An 8,905-nucleotide genomic window follows, 5' to 3' on the forward strand; every position below is an offset into this window, starting at 1 on the left:
ATAGTTCTAAGTGCCTACATTAAGAAATCAGTGATCTCGAACAATAACTTAATTATATACCTTCAGACCTTGGAAAAAGGAGAACAAGGTAAACCCCAAATCAGTAGATAGAAAAAAAAATAGCAGTCAGGGAGAAATTAATGAAATGGAAGTGAAAATACAATGCAACAAAAAAAATAAGTGAAACAAAAAGTTGGCTTTTAGAAAAGATTAACAACATTGACCTGATAAATTCATGTGTTTTAAATGCTGGTGGCAGAGATGGCTTAGTGGTTAAGCGCTTGCCTGTGAAGCCTAAGGACCCCAGTTCGAAGCTCAATTCTCCAGGACTCACGTTAGCCAGATGCACAAGGGGGCACATGCGTCTGGAGTTCATTTGCAGTGGCTGGAGGCTCTGGCATGCCCATTTTTACTCTCTCTATCTGCCTCTTTCTCTGTTTGTCACTCTCAAATAAATAAAAATAAACAAAAAAAATTTTAAATGCTGGTGGCAGTTTTGGAGGTAGAGCCTTGCTGGAGGGGTATTATATAGCCAGTTCCTCATTTCCAAAGTTTGGCTTACTCTCTTGCTGCTGTTTTCTACTGCTGGCAGGAGAAGATTTCCAGCCTCTGCTCAGGCCATGTTTTTCCCTGCCATCATGAAGCTTCTCATCAAGACTATAAGCCAAAATAAATCCTTTCCTCCCATCAGCTGCGTTTGGTTAGGTGTTTTGTCTAAGCAACACAAAGGTAACGGCAACACAAATCCTTAGCCAAACAAACCAGAACAAAGAGAGAAGACTCAAATTAATAAAGGGAGCCATTACAACAGATACCAATGAAATTCAGAAAGTTATAACCATACACAAAAAGCATTTAATCTACTAAATTGGAAAAATCTAAATCTTAAGTGATGAATGTCTATGTTTATATGATTTACCAACATTAAATCAAGATGAGATAAATATAAAGAGTCAGTGCATTTTTTTTTTGTTGTTGTTGTTTGTTTGTTTTCCGAGGTAGGGTCTCATTCTAGCTCAGACTGACCTGGAATTCACTATGTAGTCTCAGGGTGGCCTCGAAATCTTGGAGATCTTCCTACCTCTGCCTCCTGAGTGCTGGGATTAAAGGCATGTGCCACCAAGCCCGGCTAGATTCAGTAAAGTTTACCAGACCTCCAAAGGCAAACCAACACCAGTGCTTCCAAACTATTCTGTAAGACAGAAAAGGGAGGAACAAGCCAGGCATGGTGGCCCATGACTTTAATCCCAGCACTTGGGAGGCAGAGGTAGGAGGATCACTGTGAGTTTGAGGCCACCCTGAGACTACACAGTGAATTCCAGGTCAGCCTGGACCAGAGTGAGACCCTACCTCAAAAAACAAAAAAACAACAAACAAATAAACAAACAAAAAAAAGCAACCAGATAAGCACACAACAACAAAGAAATTTACAATTCAATCTTCCTCATGAATGCTTGCAACATGAAAAAAGAAGCACATCATAAAGTTCATTCATTGTGATCAAGTTGCCTTTATTCCTAAGATGTATAGGTTACATCACAATACACAAGTCAATAAATGTAATGCATCACATAATGAACCCAAGGACAGAAATAACATGATCTCAATAGATGCATAAGTGGCTTTTGACGTAATTCGACATCCTCTCTTGGTAAAAAGTCTTGAAGAATCTGTGAATAGAAGGAACAAATCTCAAGTAATAAAGGCTATATAGGTCAATCTATAGTCAACATCATATTAAATAGGAACAAACTTGAAGCATTTCCACTAAAGTCAAGGACAAGAGGGCTGGAGAAATGGCTTAGCGATTAAGGTGCTTGCCTGCAAAGCCAAAGGACCTCGGTTTGATTTCCCTGAACCCATGGAGGCCAGATGCACAAGGAGGCACATGCATCCGGAGTTCGTTTGCAGGGCTGGAGGCCCTGGAGTGCCCATTCTCTCTCTCTACCTGCCTTTTTCTGTATCTCGCTCTCTGAAATAAATAAATAAAAATAAAATATTTAAAGTCAAGGACAAGACAAGAATGCCCACTTTCTTCACTCTTTTTTTTATTTTTATTTTTGGTACTTTTATTGATTTATTTGAGAGCTACAGACAGCGAGAGAAAGAGGCAGAGAGCTAGAGAGAGAGAATGGGCGCACCAGGGCCTCCAGCCACTTCAACTGAGCTCCAGACGTGTGCACCCTTTGTGCATTTGGCTAACGTGGGTCCTGGGGAATCAAGCCTCAAACCCGGGGCCTTAGGCTTCACAGGAAAGCGCTTAACCACTAAGCCTTCTCTCCAGCCCTTTCTTCACTCTTAATTAATGTAGTATTAGAAGTCTTACCTAACAGTAATAGGACAAAATATGCACATAAAAGGTAAATAGAAAATTAAGAAATCAGGTTCAGTGGTTAAGGCCCTTGCATGCAAAGCCTAACAACCAGGGTTTGATTCCCCCAGCTCCCACATTAAGCCAGATATGCCAAGTGACACATGCATCTGGAGTTAGTTTGCCCATAGATTAGTACTACTGTCAGCTTTGGTCAAAGAAGCTTCTTTTTGCAGTGGATAGGGTTGGTTACTACAGAGACTTATGACTGGAGAAACTGACACACCCATTCTCTCTTTCTTTCCTCTCTCTCTCTCTCTGTTTCTTCTCTCTCTGCCTGGAAATAAATAAAAATACTTTTTAAAAAGAAAAGTATCTTTATTTGCAAATTATATAATTCTATAAATGAGACCCTAAAGACTCCACCAGAAAATGCAGAACTAATAAACACTCTCAACAAAGTGGCAGGATATAAAATTAGCATACAGAAATCACTAGCCTTTCTGTATACAAAAAATAAACATTCTGAGGAAGAATTCAGGAAAATAATCCCATTCAAAATTGCCACACCAAAAAAAAATAATAATAATTTACCTTGGTATTAACCTAAGGAGGTAAGACCTGGATGATGAATGCCAATGTTCTTGGCTACCCACCAGAACTAGATAGTAAGATCCTATTGCTGAAGACACCACATGCTTTGATTGCAAGTCATAGAGAAATCCAGCTGGAACCAAGCTAGAAACTTCAGTTGTCATAGTGCCTGAAGCTGATATGTAGTCAGCTGGGAGAGAAGAGCCATTACTAGTTGTGACGGTTAAGTTTGTGTCACCTTGATCTGTTTAGGAATCCACAGACACTCCTCATAAGTGGGTCTCTGAGGTTGCTTCCAGGAAGGATTAACTAAAGGAGGAATCCTTCCCCCAGGGTGACTCCTTCCCCCAGAGTGGGCGGCTCCTCTTGGGGAGGGGGGTCTTTATCTAAGGAAGCATTGGGAAGGAAAGTATTCTCCTCTCCCACCTGGCTGCTGGCGCAGCTTGCTGCTTTCCAGCTTGGACTGAAGAGCAGCATGGACTGGAGAGCAGCATCTCTCCAGGCCTTCAGTGCTGCATTGGGACTGCTGGGGCATCCAGCCTCCCGGACTGAGCAGCTACCAGGGTCCTTGACTCTCAGGCCTGCAATCTGCTATTGTTGGACTGCCATAAGCTAATTCAATAAATATCCCTTCCTCCGTAACTGTGCCTGATTTGGAAGTTCATCTCAGCGAAACAGAAGCCATCTACCACACTAGTCTTACTCAGCTGTGGACTCCGAATGCCATTCTACCTACCTGCCAAACACTGGTGCAGTAGTGTGGCATGACTGTTAAAGGGGCAAACAACTTCTTTCTGAAATTCACTATACAGTCTCAGAGTGCCCTCAAACTCATGGTGATCCTCCTACTTTTGCCTCCAGAGTGCTGAGATTAAAGGCATGCAACACTATGCCCAACAATGATATTTGTAGTCTCGAGTTTTTCTTTCATATGATAAACTACTTGGAGACCTTAATAATTTTAGATATTTTTATAACCATGTGCATCTGTCTGCAAATTATGGCCACCACTATTTCAGCTGAATAATAAACCACATTCACAAAGCTGACATTAAAATAGTCACTTTCAGTTGGAGAGATGGCTTAGTGGTTAAGCACTTGCCTGTGAAGCCTAAGGACCCGGTTCTAGGCTTGATTCCCCAGGACCCATGTAAGCCAGATGCAGAAGGTGGCACAGGCTTCTGGAGTTTGTTTGTAGTGGCTGGAGGCCCTGGCGCTCCCATTCTTTCTCTCTCTCTCTCTCCTCCCCCTTTCTCTCTCTGTCTGCCGCTCTCAAATAAATTAATAAAAATTTTAAAAAGTTTTTTTTTTTTTTTTAAAAATCATTTTCTTTTAGGGAATTCCTGTATAACAATCCTGTGGAAAAAAAAATCTGCTTGATAGACCATTTTGATTCTAGAATAGGCTTTATTTTAATACAAATCTACTAGAACTCATAGTTTAAGAATATTCTAAAACTTTTTGTATGCATTGCCAAAATTTTATTCTGCTGAGCTGAACATCCTTTAAAACTCTTTACATCAACATGTGTAACTTTCCCCACACAAATAAAAATTCTACTGGATCAACTTTTCCTTGCCTCCTCAGAGAATCCAAGGGAATGATTAGTTCATTTTGTTTCAAGAGGATTAGATCTCAACAGTGATATTTTGCAAGGATTCAGGGAAAGATGTCACCAATTACTCAGAAAAGAGTACACCCCAAGTTGGCCATGCTGGCACATGCCTTTAATGCCAGCACTGGGGAGGCAGAGTTCAAGGCTAACCTGACTTCAGATTGAGCCCAGGTCAGCTTGGGTAAGAGTGAGACCCTGCTTTGAAAAAAAACCAAAATAAGTCTGCACCCTAGAAAGGTATGAAATCTTATTTAATATTTTCCTTGACTTGCCACAGTCTACAAGCTGTACTTCTGCTATAGTGCTTATAAGAAAAATCTAAACATATAGTGCCTTTGAACTGACTTTAAAACTAATATTCAGATTAAGTAAGGGAAAAGCAATTTCCTAGGAACCATTTCAGATCATCCACTGCTTAAATCTTTCTAAGGTTATCACCCACCATTTCTCTTGGACTCTATGTTCTGCCAAGTGATTATTATCTCAAGGTCTGGAATCACTCAAATGCACCTAAATCACATTTAGAATTTACCTGAAGTTTATGCCTTGCAAGATTTTTTAGTGTGGCCTACCTGGAGAACTTTGAGACATGTGGGGGAATGCCAATGAGAGAGTAGATTGCTCAGATGCCTGTTGTTAACTCTGAAATGTCACCTAAGCCATATCACTGTGCAAAAGTTATTTATTTCAGCGCATGTCTTCCTGCAAGGATGACCATGTAGCTGCCAATTCCACTCATGCAACTCAGGACCATAGACTCCAAACTTCTTCCAAATCAGGAGTAGAAAAAGAGACATTAGCAGAGAGTTCCAGAATATTCTTTTCTCCATGAAGAATATTTCAAAGATGGATTGATGTATTCATAATTTTTTGTCGATTGCTCCAAAAGAAAGAGAGAATGACTTTTTTGAACTTAAAAAGTGAGTCAAATTCATAGAGGCTCTCAAGACCTCATCACTGAAGCAGACCTAAAATGAACCCAACATGGCTCAGGGAAATTTGCAGAAGAGGGGGTGGAAAGAATGTCAGAGCCACATGCAAGTTACGATACACAGAGACTTTGCCTCCTACTCATAACTGATGGCTAACCCCACAAAGCATGACCCACATACCCCAACAAGGAGGGTCCCTGCAGAAGGGGGTGGTCATGGAGGAGCCTAACAACAGTACCAACTTGACTATATTCACTGAGTACAAAACTAATAAAAAAAATGAGTCAAATGGATACAGTTGTGAAAGTTTAGTCAACAGCTGAATTTAAAAATATGTGAAATCTCAAAAGCATTTCTATTACTTCCAGGATTATATTCTACTCATCCTCAGAAAAACATTTCTGCAGCCTGTATATTTTATAGCTTTGTAATTAGTATGTCTTTATTTAATTACATTTTCCTAAAAAAAATAGAACAGGAATCAAAAGAAAAAAATGGAAACCTGTTGTGAAACCTGAGGATACTAGGCTGAAGAGATACATGCTTTGCTGAGCCTCATAAGTCCATGTCCAAAACAGAGTTGGTGATTCTTAGGATAGTTCATTCCATAATTTTGTGATTAGAAAATAACACATGCTGAGCCAGGCCTAGTGGCTAATGCCTATAATCCAATACTATGAGACAGAGGCAGAGGCAGGCAGATCTCTGTGAGCTCAGGGCTTGATCCACATAATAAATTCCAGACCAGCCAGGGCTACATAGTGAGACCTTGTCTTAGAAAAATGAACTATTATATGCTTATTGTAGAAAATTTGAGAAATACAAGAAAATATAAAGGAATAAATTAAAAGTACTCTAAAGCCCCAAATTATAAACATTTTGCTAATCATAATTTGTCTATATTTCATGAAAAGTAAGCACAATTTTCTTAACATTGTAAGGCTTAAATAGTACCTATGCTTTTGAATTTCTGATCTTTTAATTTTTAATTTATTTTTCTAAAATTTACATGTTTTATATTACAATGTTATTTTATCATGTGAGCATATACTATTTTTTATTTGCCTTCTTTCCATTGGTGCACATTTGAGTATTAATTTTCTTTTTACTATTATAAATAGCTCTGTCATGGGCATCCTTATATCCTTGAATTGATATTCTAATAAGAAATGAAATGAGTGGGACAGAGGAATCAACACATAATATATAATATTTTATGAATATGTTTTAGAACTAGAAATTTACCAAAACATGGAGAGGAGGTAGTCATATTTCTTCCTCTTAAATAAGGTCTAAATACCCACTGGACTCTGTGGAATTAATTGTTTCACTCTTCCCATGTGACCTCCACTGCTAAGGTAGAAGATGTATCACCTGGCAGCACTGGGCAAAGAGAGCACAGGAAGTCAAGATCCAGGCCTGGAATCACTGGGGAATGCTGTTTGTTTGCTCTGGGAGGTGCTCCCACTGCAGAACTAAGCTTGAAGGCACAGCTGTGGAGCCCAGAGTACATCAGGAGAGGGGCTGATACAGAAGGATGTTTTAAAGATGCATACAAAGAAAGGAAACATTGCTCTAGCAAAGGAAAGGAGCCAGGTTTGAGAAATCCAGGCATGCTGTTGAAGCATTAGGCAGGTGTGGATTACATGAGAGACTGTAGGGTTGGCCAAGGCTAGAGTTTAGAAGCAGTGACCCAGTCTATTAGAACAAGAAGGGACAGAGAAATAGAAAAACAAGTCTAGGCTTAGAACCATATTTTTATAATTAGAAAAAGTTCAGGCTTGGAGATGAAATAAATGAATAACTGATCTGAACAAGAATCCTATTTGGGGGAAGGTGTACCAATACAATTTGGCTAGATTATGCTGCAAAAATAAACAACACTAAGTCTCATTTCAAACAAACTATCTGTTCCTGTGTTACATATCCGTTGCATGTTGAGGAAGAGGGTTCAGTATGCCTTATCTTTCCTCGGCAATCTTAGGCTAATGACTTCTATCATCTCCAATATGCAGCAGAAAAAAGGACATCTCCTGCATTAGCATTAAAACGCTTTTGGCTGGGAGGGACACATTCACTGCCACTCACATTTCATTGTCCAAAGAAAGTCACATGGCCATACCTAATTTCAAAGCATCATGTGACTAGAAAGAAGGGAGCATTGGCCCTCCATGAGCATTGGCAGTGGCTATCATATAATGAGGAGATGCTATGAAAGGGAGGACACTCAAGATATTGAAAAAAAAGTATAGCTTGCCTGGACACCAAACTTCTTTATTTCCTGGAAATTACTATGGGATATAGGTTTTGAGACCTTGAGAAGGAGAAGCACAGACTGGGTGGAACCATGCTGATGAATAGTGTCACTAGATATGCTCCACAGCAGCTGCATCTTGAGCTGGGGACAGCATAGAATGAGTTCTGATCATGCCTAGCCTCTCAAAGGTGGCCATCTTTCCTATTCCTCAAATTTTCACTTTGAGATAGTTGTTGGTAAGATTACTCTTGCTGAGTAGGTTTATAATAATTTAGCTCTACTGGGGAGAGGGAAAAACATGTATTTGAATTCAAATATATAGAACTCAATGTCAAAATATCTCAATGAAGCCAGGCATGGTGGTGCACACCTTTAATCCCAGCACTTGGGAGGCAGAGGTAGGAGGATCACTGTGACTTCGAGGCTACCCTGAGATTTCGTAGTGAAATCCAGGTCATCCTGGGCTACAGTAAGACCCTACCTCGAAAAACCAAACCAAACCAAACAAAACAAAATAGCTCAATGACATCTTGAGACATATATTGCTTACACATTTGAGGAATTTTGGTATAATTAAAGGAAATAAAGCACTACAACTCTTCCTGATAATAATGAATATGATGAAATCCTAGTATCTAACTGAGATTCTTGACTATAAAATCCCTGAACCTTTGTAGAGTACTTATGCTCTTGTGACAGTGCAAGATGCAACAGATATCTTTAGAAATTTTGACCTGTAGCCAACATGACAATAGGAAGTAATGACTCACTTACCAAGGCATTTATTTCAAACAGTTGAAATTGTGGAGCATGCTATGAGATTTTACAAAAATGCTAATTTTATATTCATGTTAACATGAAGAGCTTTCTTCATAATAATCTTTTGTAAAGGAAGATATTTATGACATGTGTATATATATATATATATATATATATATATATATATATAGTTTATGAAATCTAAATAAGAAGGAGGAAAATAACTAAGTTTAGTGGAAATCATTTTACTATGGTACCATGCAAATATTGGTGCAAACAAAAAGTGTGAGTGGAAGACATTCTCAAACATGGGTTATATTTTTACTAATTAACAATATGTGATGGGCCTTGTACATGCTACCTAAATAGCCTACCACTTAGTTAAATTTTCATTCTCCAAGAGAGATCCAGTAGGGAAGAATGAAATGATGCATCTA

Source organism: Jaculus jaculus, chromosome 1, assembly GCF_020740685.1.
Source record: "Jaculus jaculus isolate mJacJac1 chromosome 1, mJacJac1.mat.Y.cur, whole genome shotgun sequence".
Lineage (NCBI taxonomy): Eukaryota > Metazoa > Chordata > Mammalia > Rodentia > Dipodidae > Jaculus > Jaculus jaculus.